Genomic DNA, 25,283 nt, shown 5'->3' on the forward strand with positions numbered 1-25,283 from the left:
TAACTATGTATCAGGAAAAGGAGAGCTGAGGATAGAGGTCACCGCGGGTGTTTGTACCTCGCCGTGTACATACAGACGCAGCCGAGTGCGGGCAGGTCTCTGCATGTGCCGTGTATATATGGACAGCCTATAATGTGTCTCACATTTGATGATATTCCACTTTCGGAATTTTAGTATTTTTACATAGAAAATGGGTTTAATAACTCACCGTGGTCCTGATTTGTCTTATATTCATCATTTCTTAAAACTCTTGTATGTGTTTTTTGTAATAAAAAATAAAAGTAAGCCATGCAAAAAAAAAAAAAAGAGAAATTTCTGCATGAACATAGGTAACTGACCGTCTCCACCTGCTACAACTGTAGATCCACCAGTTTCACCAGGAGCTATACTAGACCCCAGCAGCCCCTGTCAATCAAGGAGCCATTCCTGACCAGTGGGGACTTCTCCAGCAGGCAACCTCTGCTCCTGCCCCTGCCTCTGCACTGGCCCTGCTGAGACCTGCTCGGAACTGTGCTCAGGCCCTTCCTACACTGTCCTCTCTCTCCTGCTCTCCTTTCATGGGTGTTTGACCTGCACTGCAGTCAAAAAGCTCTCTTGGCCTATTTCTACTGGTTCTTTCCCACTTTATCCTTCAAAAGCAATTGCTTTTTACACGTCTAATCCCATCTATCTTGGGATTTGCTTCTCCCAGGACTTGAACAGACAAAAACAGGAATAGGAGACAACGTTGGTGAAAAGAGCAACAGCTGTGTTCTGAAGAGCCTTCTATGCCCTAAGACGCTTTCTCTCTGTAAATACCCCTTCAGACAATGAAGAGTCATCAAGAATTTAAAACATAGGAGTGATGTAATCCTGTTTGGCTGCAGAAAGTTTTCCCCAGAAGTAGGGAAGTCAGCTTTGGCAGGAGTAGAAGGAGAAGGTGGGAGAGCAATTATCAAGCCTTCAGAGCCCAGAATAAAGATGGGCTGAGTATAAGATTATGTTTGTATAAAAAAGATTAAGGGCATGTATTGGGACTCATTCAGAATGCGAATCTGCAAAATTTGGAGATATACTGGCTATGAGAATGTAGAAGAAGGAGTCAAAGATAAAACCTAAATTTCTGGCATGGGTTACATCAAAATACACACATCAACCAGTTATATCCTGGGTGTCAGCCTCCTTTTATGCAAATAAATAAGTTTTATTAGAACACAGTCAGGCCCATTCATTTACACACTGTCTATGGCTATTTTCACACTGCAATGGCAGAGTTTAAAATTTAGGACAGAAACTGTATGGGTCACAAAGCTTGGGATATTTCCTATTGGTTCTTTAAGAAAACATTCACTGACCTTGAACAACTGTGACAGGTAACAGATAAAGAAGAGCAGGTTTAGAGTGTCCATGATTCATTTAAGTGGAAAAGTCTTGTGGAAAGTTGATTATAAGTGTATGAAAATGGACCAGATCTAAAGATTGAGGATCATCAGAATAAAGGCAGGAGTGGAAGCTATGAGAATGGATGTGCTATCCCAAGGAAAAGAAACAGAACGAGAAGAGCAGTGAGCCCAAGCCACACTGGGAAACCCTCAATGTATAACAGAGAAAGAGCCCACAAATGACATGGTAAAGAATGATCAGAGAGATCTGACCAGACCCAGGAGATTTTACGGCCATAGTTTATAAGGGAGAACAGTAGGGAATTCTCTAAAGAGGGCAAATAAGATCAAGACCAAAAATGTCCTTTGAAATTGGAAGCTAGGAAGTTATCAGTGATAAACTGTGTGCCTATATGTGTATATCTGTGTGTATGTACTTATTTATTTGTAAATATTTTAATCCAAAAGGCACATCAGGCTCAATGGAAAGTAGAAGAAGCAATCTGACTACTGTTGAGATGAAAGAGAAATATTTTCAAATTCATAAAAAATTATTTAACATTTTCAGGAAGGTTCTAGAAAACAACTAGAAAAGAGAAAGAACTAAATGGTATTATAAATTAGGAAGGAGAAGATAAAACTACATATGTCCAATTGCAGATGTTATAACTGCTAACTCAGAAAAAAATGAGAATCAACCAAAAATTTATTGCAAATTTTTTAAAAATTCATGAAAGCACTTGTATTTATATGCAAAATCAATTGCCTTCATATATACAAGAACTAACCAATTGGAAGAGCAAAATTACCATAACAAGAATTGCGAAACAAAACACACAGAAAAACACACTTAGATGTCAACTAAATACAAGAAATGTGCTAAAGAAAGATGAATCGTCCAGGCAAACACTCTGAGCACAGGGCAGAGCTGGAACTGGGATGCACACCCTCTCGCTCCAGAGTCTCTGATTTGGCAACTACACTGCGTTTCCCACTGGTATCTATCTGCATGCGTGATGCTGGTCAACACGAAGTAGACAATGGAACGGCCATTTCTCCTTCTCAGACACTAAAGTAGTAGTAGTACTGTACATGATTCTTTCTACTTTAAGAGGGTATGGAAAACAGTGAACAATGATCAGGAATAGGGACTTCCCTGGTGGCGCAGTGGTTGAGAATCCTCCTGCCAATGCAGGGGACACGGGTTTAATCCCTGGTCCAGGAAGATCCCACATGCTGCGGGCCACAACTACTGAAGCCTGCGCACCTAGAGCCCGTGCTCCGAAACAAGAGAAGCCACCTCAGTGAGAAGCCCGCTGCATTGCAACGAAGAGTAGCGCCCGCTCGCCACAACTAGGGAAGCCCGCGCACAGCAACAACGCAGCCAAAAATAAATAAATAAATTTATTTATTTTTAAAAAATGAGCAGGGATAAAAGCTCTTAAAATGCTACTTTATCCTACTTTTAATTTGTTATCTGTCTCAAGCTGGTCAGCAGGCATTATAATATACTTTTTCTACTAAGAAGGAAAACACAAATATCTGTTCATCTTTCTTGAGCTACGAGTTAACCATCTTAAAGCTGAACTTTGTACCTAACTATACTAAAAGCAGTAACTTAGCATGACTGGCATACTTAGTAAGATCAGGAGCATAAAAGTAATATATTTCAATATTTAGTTACAGTTATGCCAGTAGAAAGGCTCTAGCAAACTCATAACATTAATGGAGTGATTTCATACCCACAGATTAAGTACCCAAGATTTTCAGTGCACAGCTGAGGAAGGTGAAGTGTTTTTCTTTAGTGGCCAAGAAACTGCTTGTTAACGACTGGGAGAAAGTCTTATTTGTTATCTTTAGATCTTCTGGCTTTCAGTGTTAATTAAACTCTTTAGAGAACTACTTAGTCATCTCAGATGTACACAGAATTTTCAAAACGCCAGAAAAGATAACAAAGAAAACGGATTTAATCAATTGTTTTCCCAAATCTAATCTTATAAACATGGAAAAAGCAAACGCTAGTGGTATGAGTAAGTCCTGTGGTTTTCCTTGTTCTTTGTGACAACCCTGTAAGATAGATGTGCCCTGGGTTTTTACTACCTTCATAGTTCAAGGTGGCAACGAAGGAAAATGATAAATTGTGCTGTTGTACCTCATAAACACCAGACCCTCACCACCTGCTGTCCAACATAGCTATTTCGAATCAAACAAGCAGAAGAAAGAATAAATGTCAACATACCTTTCTGCAGCCATTCACTTTCATTTTTTAAAGATGGCAAAAAATTCTCAAAGAGGAAGGTAACATTAGTTAAAGTCATTCTCCCAAAGGGATATGTCATTCTGATCTGAAGTAATTAAAGCAATGCAAATCAGAAAACCAAAATGGTGTGCATGTTTAAGTGAGGGACTATTTCTCTTTAATTATTCTGAGCTTTTTCCTAGAATAGGCAACAATGTACATGTCTTTACTTCCTTTCTTTTGCACCTTTACCATCACCCCATCCTTCTATTTACCTCTGTGTATTTAAATTGTGTACTTTGTCTTGTCTTGGAGTATAACTGGATAAGTTTTATGTTTCACTGATAAAATAGCCCTTCCTTCCTTCCTCTTTCTCCCAGGTACAGAGTTCAGAAGTCCTTCTGTTTCTTGCTGCATGGAGAAGTACAAAGACATGTGGTCCACTCCCTGACACCATACACAAAAATAAACTCAAAATGGATTAAAGACCTAAGTGTAAGGCCAGACACTATCAAACTCTTAGAGGAAAACATAGGCAGAACACTCTATGACATAAATCACAGCAAGATCCGTTTTGATCCAGCTCCTAGAGAAATGGAAATAAAAACACAAATAAACAAATGGGACCTAATGAAACTTAAAAGCTTTTGCACAGCAAAGGAAACCATAAACAAGACCAAAAGACAACCCTCAGAATGGGAGAAAATATTTGCAAATGAAGCAACTGACAAAGGATTAATCTCCAAGATTTACAAGCAGCTCAGGCAGCTCAATAACAAAAAAAACAAACAACCCAATCCAAAAATGGGCAGAAGACCTAAATAGACATTTCTCCAAAGAAGATATACAGATTGCCAACAGACACATGAAAGAATGCTCAACATCATTAATCACTAGAAAAATGCAAATCAAAACTACAATGAGATATCATCTCACACTGGTCAGAATGGCCATCATCAAAAAATCTAGAAACAATAAATGCTGGAGAGGGTGTGGAGAAAAGGGAACACTCTTGCACTGTTGGTGGGAATGTCAATTGATACAGCCACTATGGAGAACAGTATGGAGGTTCCTTAAAAAACTAAAAATAGAACTACCATACGACACAGCAATCCCACTACTGGGCATATACCCTGAGAAAACCATAATTCAAAAAGAGTCATGTACCAAAATGTTCATTGCAGTTCTATTTACAATAGCCAGGACATGGAAGCAACCTAAGTGTCCATCATCAGATGAATGGATAAAGAAGATGTGGCACATATATACAATGGAATATTACTCAGCCATAAAAAGAAATGAAATGGAGGTATTTGTAGTGAGGTGGATGGAGTTAGAGTCTGTCATACAGAGTGAAGTATGTCAGAAAGAGAAAAACAAGTACAGTATGCTAACACATATATATGGAATCTAAGGGGGAAAAAAGGTCATGAAGAACCTAGTGGCAATACGGGAATAAAGAAACAGACCTACTAGAGAATGGACTTGAGGATATGGGGAGGGGGAGGGGTAAGATGTGACAGGGTGAGAGAGTAGCATAGACATATATACACTACCAAATGTAAAATAGATAGCTAGTGGGAAGCAGCCGTGTAGCACAGGGAGATCAGCTCGGTGCTTTGTGACCACCTAGAGGGGTGGGATAGGGAGGGTGGGAGGGAGGGAGATGCAAGAGGGAAGAGATATAGGAACATATGTGTATGTGTAACTGATTCACTTTGTTGTAAAGCAGAAACTAACACACCATTGTAAAGCAATTGTACTCCAATAAAGATGTTTAAGAAAAAAAAAAAAAAAAAAAGACATGTGGTCTGGAGAGAACAGTGCCCCAGCCTGGGTGAAACTTGAAAATGACTGAGCCTGCCCAGAGAACGGTAAGCTTTGGTCCAGCTCAGAGCGTCCTGCTGCCTTGGCATTGTCCAAACCATCTAGGTCACAGAGAGTTCCAGCAGGACCAAGATTTGTAAAGGCATTTAATTTTATTCATTGTATTATTTTGCTGCAGTGATAAAATTCAAAACAAAGCAAACAAATGAACAAGTCCAGGCAGTACCTACTGATTAACTATTCACCAGTGTTATTTTTTAAATGTCTGTTATCCAGTTTAAAATATTTGACTAGTAATGCCTGAGGCAGTCTCTCCCAGTCTCCCACTAAAATGCCTATAGATAAAGAGAGGAAAAAGGAATTTTATAACCCTGAAAATTGAGAATGAAAGACATCTACTGACAATGAAGCATGATCATAATTCTGGCTCTGAATGCTTTAAACACTTCTTTTAAAGATTGAAGTCTGAGATAAAAGCATAAATCAAGGCCATTTTAATAAATTAACTGAGGTGTCTAAATCAAAAGTGTGTTATTTGTTTGGTTTTAAACATTTATTCTCCCTGTAGTATATCAAAAATTAACACAGATACTTATTCTCCCTGTAGCGTATCAAAAATTAACACAGATACATTTTCATCTTTTTCATTCTTTGCCAAGCTCTTCCCAGTGAGAATCTTTCTATCTGTACCTAAAAAGTTTTTCATGGCCTAATTGGGGTAACATTTGAAATGGAAAATACTAAAGGTATTGAGTTTTAATCATCTATTTTTTGTTAAGCTACAGAGAAACTCTAACCTCCATTTTTGGATTTGCCTTAATTTTTAAAATTGCATTCTAAAATCGATTACTTACTCTTTCTTCTGAGGCTTATACTTAAAGATAAACTAATTATACCTTTTATAATATACTTAAGATATTATTTGTAATTAAACAGTTCAGTTTAATTGGAAATAAATGACAAAGATAATGACTTGATAATTATACAAAACTTTTTATTCTTAGATATTTGATTTTTTTTAAAGAGAAATCTATCTAAGCCCACATTAATTTCATTTGAGAAGAGAATCTGATACTTAGCAAGACAGAGTTATTTATTTGCCAAAGAAATGGATAAAAAAAACTGAGTGAGGAAGCCCAGCTGTGGACCCTTCCTACTGGATGCTTTGATCTAGTGGGAGCTGGTTTATTTTGCCTAATTCCATCATCTGCGTGTGTTGCTGAGTTGTGGGCATTTCATGAGCACAGCCTCAAGTTCCAACAAGAACACTAGTTAACAACGAATCACAGTAAAGCCGGGCAAAGGTAATTATCCTCAGCTTTACACTGTGGATTGATCAGAAAGCAAGTGTCCAAACTGCATTTAATCAAATTGAGCCTTTAGAGGGTTGAAGAAAGAAAACTGACTTTACTCTTTGGCTGAAAACACAGCCATATTATCACTTCACTCTCCTTAATTCTCTACATTGTTGACCCTCTTTTTTATCCAGTCTTCCTCCCCTTTGACCTCTGTGAGGTACTTAATACAATTTACCATCCACTCCTTAAGTTAAGCTTCACCTGCGCTTAAGGAAACCCTGCTTTACTGTGGGTCTCCTTAAACCTCTCTGACGGCTCCTTCTTTCATTCCTTCCCTAGTTCTTCTTCTGTGATTTACACGAGGAGCTGGCATATCTCAAGGTCCTGCTCCTCAGAAGACCTCTTAATACTCTCTTTCTTGGAGAGCTCTCCCACCCCGTGCCTTAGCCATCACCTGGTCATGAACAAGAACTCAAATTCCATGTCCAGTCTTGACTCTCTTGAGGCTCAGACCCTTCTCTTTAGCTATACACCCACCATTGCCAGCTGGACGTCCAATAATCACCCCAAGTATAATATGTGAACTCTTCATCTTCTTCCAAAGCCTAAACCCTCATTTCTATGGAGGAAAAACAAGCAGGAGGGAAACGGGAATCAATAATCTCACTTCATCCTCCTAGTGCACTGAGAAATTAGAACCCATGAGAAATCCTCACTTGACAAAGGAATGAAGTGTTGGTCACACAGGGTAGGTGGCTTGCTAAAGACTACACAGTAAAAAGCTTGAGGAGTCTTTCTGGCTCCCAAGCCCCTGTGCTTGCAGCCTCATTCTCTCAGGCACTTTTGTTGAAAGATCAAGCATCCTTGTACTTTATAACCAGGTATAAAATGGTACAGAGGTGGACAGCTTGGATTAGAATCCTGGCTCCAACTCCTTCAAGCTGTGACTTCTAGGCTGAGCACATTGCTTAAATGATGAGGGTCTTAGTTTCCTTATTTGTAAAATAGGAATAACAGCAGTATCTATATTATAGAGTTGCTGAGAAAATTAAATAAGATAATATATGTAAAGAGCTTAAAATACTATAGGCACATAGAAGTAATAAATTTTAACAATGAAGTCATTTAAAATAACTCTTTTTAATGTAATACTTTATATTTCCACTGTTATTCCATCCTCCACCTTTCATTCAGGCCATTATCATCTCCCATTTGCTCAGTAATCAAAACTCTAAACTGACCTTTTTTGTACAACTTATTTTTCCTAAGAGACCATTCTTAAAATTCTGTTTAATCATTCCACCCCACTGGCCCAAAACCTTCAATGGCTAGTAAACTACCTATGATCACCAACTACCTGACAACATATAGATGCTGCTAATCTTACCTGATGGTTCTCCAATTCCACTTTCATCATTCCTTTTATAAGATATACCAAAGTCCCCAATAGAACTAAGCAATCGGTTGCATTTTCATTCAACCCTCAGAACTGGGATGTCATTTTCAGCAAGTACAACCTAAAGAAATATAAGTTCATATCCATTCACTTCAAGTTTCAGATCCCTGGCCTTCAAGATTCTCCCCAATCTGACACCAGTATCTGCCTCTCAAGTGTCATCTCCCAGGACTCTCCTCAGGAACCCTTGGCTCAAGCCAAAGTGGTGTCTGACTGCCTCACCCCACCCCCGTATGCTTCGTGGGTACTGTGGTATTAATTCTTCTCTATTGAATATTTCAGTACCTTCCATCCTGTTGCTTCTCTGAAGCCCATGTTTACCCTATGCAGGGCAGACTATCTTCATCTCTCTGTGTACAAGGCTCTCTCCCTTAAGCCCCATTACAGGACTCCTTTTCATTTATCATCCAGCTTACACATTCAGCTCTTGTCTGACATTACCATGCAGTGTTAGTGGTGTCTGTGTGTGTGTGTGTGTGTGTGTGTGTGTGTGTGTGTGTGAGAGAGAGAGAGAGAGAGAGATGTAGACAGAGAGACAGAGACAGAGATAGAGACAGAGGATTGGGAAGAGATCCCCAACTGGGATGCTTTTCTTACATCTTGATATCTTCTACTATGGCACTCAGCTGAGTGCTTTGCACATAAGTAGTTGACAAATATTTGCTGATTAACAGATTGAGGTTTCCTGAACAAATATGTCCTTTTTCCAACTTTTATCAAAAGGCTTCTGGAACACGATAGGGCACCCGAGTGAATCTAGTATTTGGAGGTGAATACGTGGGGGGCCCTTCAATTAGGTATGCATATTTTGGTCTACCTTATTATTTGATGTGGCTCAGTGAGCTTGAGATTCAGAATTATTGGGGGAGGGGTACATCACCTATCATGATAACAAATGTTAGTTCTGCTTTCAGTGTGAGGCAGACTAGCTGAGGCTGCCAAATCTTTTGCTTGGCAAACTGCTACTGTAAAATCCTTGATCCTGATCCATCAAAAAAGGAACTATTTTAAGTTTCCATACAGTGTAAACTAAACCAATAGGTATTCACAATGTGTGCATGTAAGTATAGAGTACATATATATGTAAACAGGAGAATGTTATTGAAAGCAGCTGTGTCACAGAAATAAACATTCCACAAACATTTGAAAGTCTCGTATGAATATTTGATTAAACCAGGGTCAGTAAACAATGGCTCATGCGCCAAATTAGGCCTGTTATCCAGTTTTGTATGGTTTACAAGCTAAGAATGATGTTTTTAAATAGTTGAAAAAACCATGGGTCTACCAACATGTTACATTTCTGTCTAAAATCCTCTCCTTAATTATATCCTTAAATAGTAAAAAAGATAAGCAAGCAGAGAAAAAAAATCTAGACATGACATGAACCCAATAATCCAGCAACTGAATAGTTACTGGATTATCAATGCTTTAAATTTTTCTAAGTTTAATAATAGGAGGAACAAACTTCTTATCCTCCAAATTAGTTACACTCTATGTCTGTGGTTTGGAATGTTAAATTATCCATTTAAAACAGAAAGACAATTTATATTTCTCGGAAGCAATTATGACTTAATTGCCGTTATCAACCTAATAAATTACTAGGTGATTTCCACAAACTGGTTATACACTCAAATTTCATGTCTGATGAAAGAATAATTATATCAATATTCTGCAAATATGAAAAGGAAATTGGTTCATTGGCCACAAGGGAAATGCATACACCTTGAGTGTAAACTCATCTATCTTTTTCTGTCCATTTTTAAGCAGGCAAATTAAGATGGGAAAGAAACAGTTTGTGTCTCACAGGAATAATGTGCAATACGTTAATTGCTTTTCAAGAAACATAGCATGGCTTGAAAAATATTCTTTGTGCTAAATGAGGATGTCATGTTCTCCTCTGAACTCTGTATTTTGATGTACATCTGTTGATGATAATTTAAATCATATAGAGTCTTTGTATGACATTGGAACACAGACACCTGAAAAGGGTTAACCCAACCAAGAAGATAATGGATGCCCATTGGAACAGAATAGAATGTTTATGAAGGCGTGCCACGTCTCCTGTGGGGAAATTGATGTGGCATCAGTTCGGAAGGCTGGGAAGACATTATGGGTGGATATTAGAGAGCCACTAAGATCAAAACAGTGAGCATATTCACTTTTGTATCCATTGAACAAACATTTATTTTTTTGCTCACCGTATGGATGAAAGTATGAATGAGAGAGACCTGGTCTCTGTCCTTCTAGTGCTCACATTTGTAGACACAGAACTGGAAACAGAATAATACACTTACTATTAATATACACAAAGTATAATAGTAACATAAAAGGAATAGTGGTTTAGTTATTGGGAGAATTAGGGACAGTTTCAAAAAATAAGGCACCTTGCTAAGAATGAATATAAATTTATTACGTTAAAAAAAAGGCAAGAAGTTCAGACAGTGGTAATATCATGAGAGGGAATGTGTGAATGAAAAAGCAATCATACATCTGAAGAATAATAAATAGTTAATTATGACAGAACTTAGAATGGAAGGTAAGAAAAAGAAGGATCTGAGATGAAAGAGGTAGTCAGGGTTCTACTGAAATGATCTGATGCCATGCTAAGAACTTTAAAGTTTATCCTGAAGATGGAATTTCACTGGTAAAAATAACATAATACCTGATTTCCATTTTGGAAAAGCTAGACCAGCAGAGGTGATGGGATGTAGGGGGAAGAAGTTGGGAGCAGGCAGAGCAACCAGTGAGGAAGTTATTTCAATGATTCAGGCCACAATATGGGCCTGAATAAACCATGGTCGTAAACACGAAGGTGAGAGGGCCGAGGGCCGAGTCAAGAGTTGTAAAAGGAACTGAATTTATAGGATTTCAAGATTAACTGGAGAGAAGAGTGGAGAAGACTCTCAGTTTTCTGGATTGAATGACCATATTCATGAAAGTCATGCCTTTATCTAAAACAAGAACTACAAAGAGAAAGGTTAGGCTTGACAGAGGAAAAACGCTAGATTTAGTTTGATAACATTTTAGATGTTTAGAAGTCATCCCAATTAACATGTCATATATCCAGATGGACACAGGTCTGGAGCTCCAGAGAGAACCTGGGACCAGGGAAACAGATGTGGAGTACATGGGATCCCAACCATCAGGCTCTCTAAGCCCTTTAGTGAGAATCAAACAGGGTAAAGAATACAACTCTAGGGAAAAACCTCATTTAGGTGGCTGGAAAGAGAAGCAAGCCCAGGAGATGGAGATGTAATGAATGGTCAAAGAGGCAAGAAAAAAATAAAGCAAAATAGAGTCATTCTTGAAACTTAAAGGATGTGACCTTGAGGAAGAAGCAATTTAAGGAAAGAGATGCCTTAGCATGACAACAGTTACCTGGAAAGTTAAACCTCCACAAGTGACAGCTTTTTAAGGCAGATTGCTTGATGACTTGATGACTTTTATTTAAGTAAACCAAAATCCAGGATATATTGATTTAAACCTAAGAGCTAAAGCACAGTGCAAGGTCAATGACACATTATTACTGTTGTCGTTGTTATCAACAATTTTGCACCATCAATACCCTTCCACCTTCCTAAATGTAAATAAGTTTCAACAGTAATTATAACCCTTTAACTAAACTGACTGACTCATTTTGCCTCCTCTGCTCTCCAGCAGATGCTGTCACTCATTTCTTCTTTCTTCCATTCAACAAATGTTTCTTGAGAGCTTACTATGTACCAGACTGTATTAAGCACCAAAAGTAAAATTACTACCACATTTTTTTTTAATGGGACACATTTCAAAAAAATATGAAATAAAACACATGAAACACATGGGCATTTGCTGCTTTTTACTGTTCATGAAAACTCCATGTGGAAAGTCATAGACTTCTTGAAAGACAGAAGTCCTGTTACTTCTGAACAAACTGCCATCTAAGAAAGTGCAGCTCTGTTAGCTTTCTTGCCTCAATAAGTGCTATCTACCTACATTTGCAGTCCTAGTGGTTAGTATGTTCCTCTTGGTCTCAATTCGTTTAGGCTCTTTAACTTTATCTATATTGCTATGTTCTTTTCACTGCTGAGACTCCTTGTTCTACCCTTTACCTCCCAATCTCCACCCCCTCCAGCATCCAGCAATATAAAAATTACTGGCCCACCTCTCCTACCACTTATGTCTGTTCTGCACATGCAGCCTGTGCAAGGCCTGCATTACACATCAGCAGGTCTCAACTGCATGAGTTTAAACTAGTAACACTGTACGTGGTTTTGCCATAGTTATTTATCTCTTAGAGTCCTCTATTCTACTCTAGCTTGGCAGCAGTTAAGTGATAAGAAAATTAACCTTGGGAGGAGCTTCAAGATGGCGGAAGAGTAAGACGTGGAGATCACCTTCTTCCCCACAAATACATCAGAAATACATCTACATGTGGAACAACTCCTACAGAACACCTACTGAATGCTGGCAGAAGACCTCAGACCTCCCCAAAGGCAAGAAACTCCCCACGTACCTGGGTAGGGCAAAAAAAAAAAAAAAAAACAAAGACAAAAGAATAGGGACGGGACCTGCACCAGTGGGAGGGAGCTGGGAAGGAGGAAAGGCTTCCACACACTAGGAAGCCCCTTCGCGGGCGGAGACTGTGGGTTGCGGAGGCAGGAAGCTTCGGAGCCACGGAGGAGAGCGCAGCCACAGGGGTGCGGAGGGCAAAGCGGAGAGATTCCCGCACAGAGGATGAGTGCCGACCAGCACTCACCAGCCCAAGAGGTTTGTCTTCTCAACCACCAGGGCAGACAGGGGCTGAGAGCTGAGGCTCGGGCTGAGAGCTGAGGCTCGGGCTTCAGTCAGATCGCAGGGAGAGGACTGGGGTTGGCAGCCTGAACACAGCCTGAAGGGGGCTAGTGCACCACGGCTAGCCTAGCCGGGAGGGAGTCCGGGAAAGTCTGGAGCTGCCGAGGAGGCAAGAGACTCTTTCTTGCCTCTTTGATTCCTGGTGCCCGAGGAGAGGGGATACAGAGCGCTGCTTAAAGGAGCTCCAGAGACAGGTGCGAGCCACGGCTATCAGCGCTGACCCCAGAGACGGGCATGAGACGCTAAGGCTGCTGCTGCCGCCACCAAGAATCCTGTGTGCAAGCACAGGTCACTATCCACACCGCCCCTCCCGGGAGCCTGTGCAGCCCGCCACTGCCAGGGTCCTGTGATCCAGGGACAACTTCCCAAGGAGAACACAGGGTGCACCTCAGGCTGGTGCAACGTCATGCCATCCTCTGCCACCACAGGCTTGCCCCACATCCGTACCCCTCCCTCCCCCCAGCCTGAGTGAGCCAGAGCCCCCGAAGCAGTTGCTGCTCCTTTAACCCTGTCCTGTCTGAGCAAAGAACAAATGCCCTCAGGCCACTTACATGCAGAGGTGGATCCAAATCCAAAGCTAAACCCCCTGAGCTGTGCAAACAAAGAAGAGAAAGGGAAATCTCTCCCAGCAGCCACAGGAGCAGTGGATTAAATCCCCACAATCAACTGGGTGTAGCCTGCATCTGTGGAATACCTGAATAGACAACGAATCATCTCAAATTGAGGAGGTGGACTTTGGGAGCAATGATATATATATATATATATTTTCCCTTTCTCTCTTTTTGTGAGTGTGTATGTGTATGCTTCTGTGTGTGATTTTGTCTGTATAGCTTTGCTTTTACCATTTGTCCTAGGGTTCTGTCTCCATTTTTGTTTTTGTTTTCAGTATAGTTTTTAGCACTTGTTATCGTTGGTGGACTTGTTTTTTGGTTTGGTTGCTCTCTTCTTTCTTTCTTTTTTTTTATTACTTTTTAAATTTTTTTAAATAATTATCTTTTATTTTTTATTTTAATAATTATTTTATTTTATTTTATCTTTTTCTTTCTTTCTTTCTTTCTTTCTTTCTTTCTTTCTTTCTTTCTTTCTTTCTTTCTTTCTTTCTTCTTTTTTTTCTCCCTTTTATTCTGAGCCATGGGGATGACAGGCTCTTGGTGCTCCAGCCAGGCATCAGGGCTGTGCCTCTGAGGTGGGAGAGCCAACTTAAGGACATAAGTCCACAAGAGACCTCCCAGGTCCACGTAATACCAAACGGCAAAAATCTCCCAGAGATCTCCATTGCAACGCCAAGACCCAGCTCCACTCAACGACCAGCAAGCTACAGTGCTGGACACCTTATGCCAAACAACTAGCAAGACAGGAACACAACCCCATCCATTAGCAGAGAGGCTGCCTAAAATCATAATAAGGCCACAGACACCCCAAAACACACCATCAGATGTGGACCTGCCCACCAGACAGACAAGATCCAGCCTCATACACCAGAACACAGGAACTAGTTCCCTCCACCAGGAAGCCTACACAATCCACTGAACCAACCTTAGCCACTGGGGACAAACACAAAAAACAACGGAAACTACGAACCTGCAGCCTGCGAAAAGGAGACCCCAAACACAGAAAGTTAAGCAAAATGAGAAGACAGAGAAACACACAGCAGATGAAGGAGCAAGGCAAAAACCCACCACCTAACAAATAAAGAGGAAATAGGCAGTCTACCTGAAAAAGAATTCAGAATAATGATAGTAAAGATGATCCAAAATCTTGGAAATAGAATGGAGAAAATATAAGAAATGTTTATCAAGGACCTAGAAGAACTAAAGAGCAACCAAACAATGATGAACAACACAATAAATGAAATTAAAAATTCTCTAGAAGGGATCAATAGCAGAATTACTGAGGCAGAAGAACGGATAAGTGACCTGGAAGATAAAAGAGTGGAAATAACTACTGCAGAGCAGAATAAAGAAAAAAGAATGAAAATAATTGAGGACAGCCTCAGAGACCTTTGGGACAACATTAAACGCACCAACATTCGAATTATAGAGGTCTCAGAAGAAGAAGAAGAGAAAAAGAAAGGGACTGAGAAAATATTTGAAGAGATTATAGTTGAAAACTTCCCTAATATGGGAAAGGAAATAGTTAATCAATTCCAGGAAGCACAGAGAGTCCCATACAGGATAAATCCAAGGAGAAACATGCCAAGACACATATTAATCAAAATATCAAAAATTAAATACAAAGAAAAAATACTAAAAACAGCAAGGGAAAAACAACAAATAACATACAAGGGAATCCCCATAAGGTAAACAGCTGAACTTTCAGCCGAAACTCTGCAAGCCAGAAGGGAGTGGCAGGACATATTTAAAGTGATGAAGGACAAAAGCCTACAACCAAGATTATGCTACCCAGCAAGGATCTCCTTCAGATTTGATGGAGAAATTAAAACCTTTATAGACAAGCAAAAGTTAAGAGAATTCAGCACCACCAAGCCAGCTTTACAACAAATGCTAAAGGAACTTGTCTAGGCAAGAAACACAAGAGAAGGAAAAGACCTAAAATAACAAACCCAAAACAATTAAGAAAATGGTAATAGGAACATACATATTGATAATTTCCTTAAATGTAAATGGATTAAATGCTCCAACCAAAAGACATAGACTGGCTGCATGGATACAAAAACAAGACCTGTATATATGCTTCTACAAGAGACCCACTTCAGACCTAGGGACACATACAGTCTGAAAGTGAGGGGATGGAAAAAGATATTCCATGCAAGTGGAAATCAAAAGGAAACTGCAGTAGCAATTCTCATATCAGACAAAATAGACTTTAAAATAAAGACTATTACAAGAGACAAAGAAGGACACTACATAATGATCAAGGGATCAATCCAAGAGGAAGATATAACAATTGTAAATATTTATGCACCCAACATAGGAGCACCTCAATACATACAGCAAATACTATCAGCCATAAAAGGGGCAATTGACAGTAACACAATCATAGTAGGGGACTTTAAAACCCCACTTTCACCAATGGACAGATCATCCAAAATGAAGATAAATGAGGAAACTCAAGCTTTAAATGATACATTAAACAAGATGGACTTAATTGATATTTATAGGACATTCTATCAAAAAACAACAGAATACACATTCTTCTCAAGTGCTCATGCAACATTTGCCAGGATAGATCATATCTTGGGTCACAAATCAAGCCTTGGTAAATTTAAGAAAACTGAAATCGTATCAAGTATCTTTTCTGACCACAACACTATGAGACTAGATATCAATTACAGGAAAAATTCTGTAAAAAATACAAACACATGGAGGCTACACAATACACTACTTAATAACCAAGAGATCACTAAAGAAATCAAAGAGGAAATCAAAAAATACCTAGAAACAAATGACAATGAAAACACGATGACCCAAAACCTATGGGATGCAGCAACAGCAGTTCTAAGAGGGAAGTTTATAGCAATACAATCCTACCTTAAGAAACAAGAAACATCTCAAATAAGCAACCTAACCGTACACCTAAAGCAATTAGAGAAAGAAGAAAAAAAAAAAAAAAAAACCAAAGTTAGCAGAAGGAAAGAAATCATAAAGATCAGATCAGAAATAAGTGAAAAAGAAATGATAGCAAATATCAATAAAATTAAAAGCTAGTTCTTTGAGAAGATAAACAAAATTGATAAACCATTAGCCAGACTCATGAAGAAAAAAAGGGAGAAGACTCAAATCAATAGAATTAGAAATGAAAAGGAGAAGTAACAACTGACACTGCAGAAATATGAAGGATCATGAGAGATTACTACAAGCACCTATAAGCCAATAAAATGGACAACCTGGAAGAAATGGACAAATTCTTAGAAATGCACAACCTTCTGAGACTGAACCAGGAAGAAATAGAAAATATGAACAGACCAACCACAAGCACTGAAATTGAAACTGTGATTAAAAATCTTCCAACAAAAGCCCAGGACCATATGGCTTCACAGGTGAATTCTATCAAACACTTAGACAAGAGCTAACACCTATCCTTCTCAAACTCTTCCAAAATATTGCAGAGGGAGGAACACTCCCAAACCCACTCTACAAGACCACCATCACCCTGACACCAAAACCAGACAAAGATGTCACAAAGAAAGAAAAGTACAGGCCAATATCACTGATGAATATAGATGCAAAAATCCTCAACAAATTACTAGCAAACAGAATCCAACAGCACATTAAAAGGATCATACACCATGATCAGTGGGGTTTATCCCAGGAATGCAAGGATGCTTCAATATATGCAAATCAATCAATGTGATACACCATATTAACAAACTGAAGGATAAAAACCGTATAATCATCTCAATACATGCAGAAAAACCTTTCGACAAAATTCAACACCCATTTATGATAAAAACCCTCCAGAAAGTAGGCATAGAGGGAATTTACCTCAACATAATAAAGCCCATATATCACAAACACAAAGCCAACATCATTCTCAATGTGGAAAAACTGAAACTACTTCCACTAAGATCAGGAACAAGACAAGGTTGCCCACTCGCACCACTATTATTCAACATAGATATGGAAGTTTTAGCCACAGCAATGAGAGAAGAAAAAGAAATAAAAGAATCCAAATTGGAAAAGAAGAAGTAAAGCTGTCACTGTTTGCAGATGACATGATACTATACATAGAGAATCCTGAAGATGCTACCAGAAAACTACTAGACCTAATCAATGAATTTGGTAAAGTAGCAGGATAGAAAATGAATGCACAGAAATCTCTTTCATTCCTTTACACTAATGATGAAAAATCTGAAAGAGTACTTAAGGAAACACTCCCGTTTATCATTGCAAGAAAAAGAATAAAATACCTAGGAATAAACCTACCTAAGGAGACAAAAGACCTGTATGCAGAAAACTATAAGACAGTGATGCAAGAAATTAAAGATGATACAAAGAGATAGAGAGATATACCATGTTCTTGGATTGGAAGAATCAACATTGTGAAAATGACTATACTACCCAAAGTAATCTAAAGATTCAGTGAAACTCCTATCAAACTACCAATGGCATTTTTCACACAACTAGAACAAAAAAATTTCACAATTTGTATGGAAACACATGAGACTCTGAATATCCAAAGCAATCTTGAGGGAAAAAAACAGAGCTGGAGGAATCAGACTCCCTGACTTCAGACTATACTACAAAGCTACAGTAATCAAGACAGTATGGTACTGGCACAAAAACAGAAATATAGATCAATAGAACAGGATAGAAAGCCAAGAGATAAACCCATGTACATATGGTCAACTTATTTTTGATAAAGGAGGCAAGAATATACAATGGAGAAAATACAGCCTCTTCAATAAGTGGTGCTGGGAAAAGTGGACAGCTACATGTAAAAGAAGGAAATTAGAACACTCCCTAACACCATACATAAAAATAAACTCAAAATGGATTAAAGACGAAAATATAAGGCCAGACACTATAAAACTCTTAGAGGAGAACATAGGCAGAACACTCTATGACATAAAGCATGGTAAGACACTTTCTGATCCACCTCCTAGAGAAAGGGAAATAAAAACAAAAATAAACAAATGGGACCTAATGAAACTTAAAAGCTTTTGCACAGCAAAGGAAACCATAAACAAGACAAAAAGACAACCCTCAGAATGGGAGAAAATATTTGCAAATGAAGCAATTGACAAAGGATTAATCTCCAAAATTTACAAGCAGCTCATGCAGCTCATTATCAAAAAAACAAACAACCCAATCCAAATATGGGCTGAAGACCTAAATAGACATTTCTCCAGAGAAGATATACAGATTGCCAACAAACACATGAAAGGATGCTCAACATCACTAACCATTAGAGAAATGCAAATCAAAACTACAATGTGGTATCACCTCACACCAGTCAGAATGGCCATCATCAAAAAATCTACAAATAATAAATGGCAGAGTGGGTGTGGAGAAAAGGGAACCCTCTTGCACTGTTGTGGGAATGTAAATTGATACAGCCACTATGGAGAACAGTATGGAGGTTCCTTAAAAACTAAAAATAGAAGTACCATACGACCCAGCAATCCCACTACTGGGCATATACCCTGAGAAAACCATAATTCAAAAAGAGTCATGTGCCACAGTGTTCATTACAGCTCTACTTACAATAGCCAGGACATGGAAGCAACCTAAGTGTCCATCAACAGATGAATGGATAAAGAAGATGTGGCACATATATAAAATAGAATATAACTCAGCCATAAAAAGAAACGAAATTGAGTTAATTGTAGTGAGGTGGATGGACCTAGAGTCTGTCATACAGAGTGAAGTAAGTCAGAAAGAGAAAAATAAATACCATATGCTAACACATATATATGGAATCTAAAAAAAAAAAATGGTCATGAAGAACCTAGGGGCAAAATGGGAATAAAGACGCAGACCTACTAGAGAATGGACTTGAGGATACAGGGAGGGGGAAGGGTAAGCTGGGACAAAGTGAGAGAGTGGCATGGACATATATACACTACCAAACGTAAAATAGATAGCTAGTGGGAAACAGCCGCATACCACAGGGAAATCACCTTGGTGCTACCTAGAGGGGTGGGATAGGTAGGGTGGGAGGGAGGGAGACATAAGAGGGAAGAGATATGGGGACATATGTATATGTATAACTGATTCACTTTGTTATAAACCCGAAAGTAACACACCATTGTAAAGCAATTATACTCTAATAAAGATGTTAAAAAAAGAAAAAAAAAAATTACCTTTCCTTACTATAACATACAAGGTTGTGCAAAGCTTAATTAAGTAGAGCACAGATATGGAAATTTGCTAAGGGATTACAGAAGATCTCTCCGCTCTTCCCTCAGCCATCCCTCTACACATATCTACTCTGAATGCTGATTTTAAATTAATTATTCTTTACTTAGGGATGTAAACAGTGGTCACTAGGGAGTGACGATTTTATAATATATAGCAATTATTCTCTGAGAAAGTGAATCTATGTACAACTGGTTTTTGCATAATTATAAAAGTATAATCCTAAACAAAAAGCATAATGAACTTAAAATGACAACAAAGAACAAACTGCAGAATGAGGATTACTGACATTAGCAAAAGAAATAGATGATAAATCAGAGTTACCGACAATGATTTAGGAAACAATGTATTTGAAGGTTTCAGGCCAAAGACTGGTACACGTGGCTTACATCTTATTTCCTAGCATACTATTCACCAGTAATGAACCTTTTATTTACTTTTTCACGTGTGTGGCAATCTGACCATTACTTAGTTTTGATTGTAAATATCTAAAATTTGTATAGTCCATTTTGAGGGATAGGTCCATATAAATAAATTTACAATACAAATTTTGTTAAGGTAACAAATTTTGAAACGTAATACTTTTAACTTTCAACCAAAGAGGTAAATTTAGATAATTTTCCAATAAATAAATCAAGGTTAAAACATATATTTTTTTTTAGTGAAAAAGATAATAATAGAAAGGCATCCATTTCTCACCAGCACTATAGCTAACATTTATTTAGTGTTTATGTCAGCCACTCTACAAAGTGTTTTTGTGTACAATTTTATTAATTCTCACAACAAACCTATACGGCCTCATTAGACTCATGGGAAATGAAAGCTTACAGACATGCTTAACCACCAGGAAAAGGCAGGAGATAACCAACACAGTCCCATTTGAAACACAAGGATCAATGGCTTCTACTTCCAGGGCAATAAACAACAGCTGATATACTTGTAGTGAGTGGGAACACTCTTAAACTCTCTTGTGTAAGAAGAGCAGAAGAAAGGCATGGAAACTTAGTGGCAATGTGAGAAAATGGGCTAAAGAAGGTTGGAAGAGTGGAAAGGAAACCACTTAAAAGGACTTTGTCAAGATGAGACACAAAAATCTGGCAGAATCAAGTATTCCAAGATATTTATTAACTACCAATCTTATGTGAAAACTGGTCATGCAGGGACACAGCAATTAAATTTTCTCATCAAGGTATTCCCAGCCATCTCATGGAAATAGGACTTGTATTTATGACCATGATAAAATGTGGTAAAGCCTAACAATCATGATAAATATGATAGGTTAGGTGCTTTGGACATTTGCTCTGGAAATTTCAGTTTGAGAAGGAACTCTTTGTTTTGTTTTGTTTTGTTTTTAACAATCAGAGCTTTCCAAAAATAGAACAAGAATTGGCCACCAGTGATTTCTTCCCAATAATTCCTGCAAAGGCAGGAGGTCCAGTTGCTAGGGGTGTGGAGTAGGAACTGCAGAACTTAGCAAGTGATACTGGATGACCTCAAATATCTTTCCCAACTTTGAAGTTTTATGGAGAGATGAGGAAAAGAAAATCTTAGTAATAAATTAGTGTCAGAAATGAATGGACTATGCAGGTCTCTCCCTCTCTGTCTCTTTCTCTCTCTTCACCAAGTATAAATACATGGCATCCCATCATTAAAATGTCAAGTTTTCTTTGTTTAGATTGATCAAATTGGAAAGCAATTTTTTTTTTTTTTTACATTTTAAATAATGTTTCTAAAATCAAAGTTTATAAAATGCTTAAAAGAACATATTCAATATTATACGATGATCCACCGGGAACAAACTTAACACTATTTAGTGTTTTTTTTTTTTTTAACACTAAAATTGAGAATAGGTGGGCATGGATTAGTCAAACTTAGATAAGTGATTACTTTATTTAACCATCTAGTTTTTTTTTTTTTTTTTTTTATTTATGGCTGTGTTGGGTCTTCGTTTCTGTGCGAGGGCTTTCTCTAGTTGTGGCAAGCGGGGGCCACTCTTCATCGCGGTGCGCGGGCCTCTCACTATCGTGGCCTCTCTTGTTGTGGAGCACAGGCTCCAGATGCGCAGGCTCAGTAATTGTGGCTCACGGGCCTAGTTGCTCCGCGGCATGTGGGATCTTCCCAGACCAGGGCTCAAACCCGTGTCCCCTGCATTGGCAGGCGGATTCTCAACCACTGCGCCACCAGGGAAGCCCAAACCATCTAGTTTTAAGGAAAAAATTTTTCATGGTAATTGCTGTGTAAAGTCAATATCTGGGGAGATTTTGTTGTACCTACAGCCCTCCATTAAATTAATAATTTTTTGAACTAGTCAAGCTAGCAAATTTATAGGTGTTCTGATGTCACCCCTTTTATAAATCTATAATTCTTAATAGAAATAATTTGGGAAAGATTCTCTGCTGTTTGTCTGGGCATGTGTGTGTGTGTATAAAATAAGGTTGTTTTTTTTTTTAACTTATTTATGGCTGTGTTGGGTCTTCGTTTCTGTGCGAGGTCTTTCTCTAGTTGCGGCAAGTGGGGGGCCACTCTTCATCACGGTGCGCGGGCCTCTCACCATCGCGGCCCCTCATGTTGTGGAGCACAGGCTCCAGACGCGCAGGCTCAGTAGTTGTGGCTCATGGGCCCAGTTGCTCCGCGGCATGTGGGATCTTCCCAGACCAGGGCTCGAACCCGTGTCTCCTGCATTGGCAGGCGGATTCTCAACCACTGCACTATCAGGGAAGCCCCTAAGGTTGCTTTTAACCATTTAAAAATAAAGAGTTTGTGTGCCTGAGAGAGACAGAGAGAGATGACAAATGACACAGCAAATGGAGAAAAATATTAAGAATAGGTGAATCTAGGTAAAGAATATGTGGTATTCTTTATTTTTATATTTGCAAAGTCTGCAAACAGAGTTCTAAATTTTTTCAAGCAAAATTTTTTTTCTAAATTAAGGAATATTAGTGAGAGAAAGTTTTGGAAATGAGAAATACAGGGGGAAAATACTCATAGTCACCACTACCTAAAGAAAATATCTGGGAGATAATCAGGTTTTTTGGATATTTTCACTACAAATTTGGTTTTTCATATCTCCTTACTGCATAAATAAGTTCTTAAGTGCTAGAATGTTACTATTAAGTCTGCCTTTGCCTTGTGTCACTTCAGGTTTATTTTCTGCTCCATATTTTAAAAGTGATTCTGGTATGTAGGCTTGAGAGAATCTGGAAATAAAAACAGCCTGCATCCACACGCCAAAGGTCTGCTACACTCTGCGGGGTCGGTGACAGATAAAGTACATTATCTTTTCCAACCTTGGAGATCTTCTCCTCCTTCAGATATCTCCAAATGTCATCTTCAAATCTGTGACAGGTCTTTGTAAAAAAAAAACAAAATTGTTCTGCAGAAAACTTTTTTTCTGATCGGTGATGTTTCTGTGCTTAAAGACGGTGCCAAGCCCTCAGTGATCAGAATAAGCTTAAGAAGCATTATGGAAGATGATAGTAAGTTATTTTCAAACAGAGAGATGCACATATATATTTCTAGTCCTTTCAGAGGAGCAACCGAAGCAGGGACCTGGGAAACAAGCAGTGTCAGCTCCAGAATTTCTTCCTAGGACAGTTTTAGGAGAGGGAAACTGGTTGGGAGTAAGACAGGACCTGCCTGGAGGCTGCATTTGCACAGTGAGCATATTCTTCTACTTAGATTGTGTGATTGTTGGGGTATCTTTAGGGAGTTGATGGAGATGGTAATGATAACACCTCCCACCCCATTCTTCGCCAATACAGCCGAAATCAAAATACTTGTATTCCTCCTTTGGCTATGAGAATAATTACTTGTGTTGAGTTTGAGCAAAATGTTTGATCTCTCTGGAAATCACTTTTTACATTTATAAATTGGCTTATATGGACTAGACCGGAACAAGGGGACTTTTACTACTGTTAATCTTTGATTTTCTGAATTAGAAATCCCTGTATTAGAAATTCCTATATTAGAAATTCTCTCTGACCTGTAAGTGTATGTTCTAGTCTGGGAAATATAGGTCCATCCTCAATCTAGAACATGGGGAAGTCCTACTCCTCACCACAACTGAGGATACTGGAAATTTTCAAGAGAATATTCGTGATAGAAAAGCTAAGCATTAATCAAAGGTAGGATTCAACCCTGTCTTTTCACACTGCTTTATATTTCCTTAGTTTTTGAATTACATCTTTAAAACAAGTGGCATGTCTTGCTAATTAATTGTGCTGAAAAGATATCATGTTGTTAAAAGAACATGTTAAAAAAGTGATAAATTCCTTTACACTGTGGTCCCTGGGTAGAGCAGAAACCATCATTTCATCCTCTCTCCCCACCCCTTTCTCTCAGTCACCCCTCTTCCTTCCAGGTGTACTATGAGCATCTCAGAGACCACCAAACCTGAAGAAATCTGATGCTTAATGTGAAGCTAAAGGTGGCTCTCACTACATCAGAAGCCAGTAAAGCAATGAGAATTTCCAAATAAACACAAAGAGAAAGCTTACACGCTCAGTGTTAACATTGGACTTACAAGTTCTTACTTTAAGACTCATCCTTCAGCCAGGTGGTTATTTAATCTCTGCTTGGGTTTTTCCCCTGTGATGCAGAATTACCCACCTTTCAAGATTGCTTATGCTTTGGCAACATGGATGCAACTAGAGATGATCATACTAAGTGAAGTCAGAAAGAGAAAGACAAAGTCATATGATATCACTTATATGTGGAATCTAAAATATGACACAAATGAACTTATCTATGAAACAGAAACAGACTCACGGACATGGACGTAAAGAACGGACTTGTGGTTGCCAAGGGGGAAGGGGGTGAGGGAGGGATGGACTGGGAGTTTGGGGTTAGCAGACACAAACTATTACATATAGAATGGATAAACAATAAGGTCCTACTGCAGAGCACAGGGAACTATATTCTATATCCTATGATAAACCATAATGGAAAAGAATATAAAAAGAACATATGTATATATATATATATACACACATATATATATCTGAATGACTTTGCTGCACAGCAGAAATTAACACAACACTGTAAAACAACTATGTATCAATAAAAAATACTAATTTTTTTTTTTTTTAAAAAGATTGCTTATGCTTTGGTCAAACCTTTGAAGGCTGTTGTGCATGTTGGTGTAGATAGGGCTGCAGGAGAGTGAATGGTATTACTGTATCTATAACTACTGTCAAGTGACATTAACAACTTTTCAATCAGGTACTGATCCCTAAGACTTTACAAGGCAACAGCTTTAACACTAACTTTGGGTAGAAGATGTCTGGTTGACATTTCTGTTAAGAGAGGTAGGAGAAAAAGGTAACTAGCCTACCATGGATCAGGCACCTATGAATGTTCATCCCATAAAATTACTATCACAATCTTGAGGAGTCAACATTATTACCTCATTTGATAGATTCAGAAGCAGAGGCATAGAAGGAAGAGTTCTGT

The 25,283-nt window shown here is 38.5% G+C and overlaps 1 protein-coding gene and 1 long non-coding RNA gene across 4 annotated transcripts in view; one reads left to right on the forward strand and one right to left on the reverse strand.

The window, feature by feature from the left end:
• LOC309643308 overlaps positions 1 to 19,072 on the forward strand; it is a 997,346-nt gene extending 978,274 nt beyond the window's left edge. Inside the window, exon 2 of the long non-coding RNA XR_014253675.1 lies at positions 16,068 to 19,072. This is a non-coding gene — a long non-coding RNA (uncharacterized lncRNA). The remainder of the gene's footprint in view (positions 1 to 16,067) is intronic.
• The window catches only part of CTNNA2 (catenin alpha 2), a 1,185,886-nt gene that overhangs the window by 761,526 nt on the left and 399,077 nt on the right, over positions 1 to 25,283 (reverse strand). The window lies entirely within an intron of this gene.

This window comes from Balaenoptera physalus (assembly GCF_965194825.1).
Source record: "Balaenoptera physalus genome assembly, chromosome: 15".
NCBI classification, from domain to species: Eukaryota; Metazoa; Chordata; class Mammalia; order Artiodactyla; family Balaenopteridae; genus Balaenoptera; species Balaenoptera physalus.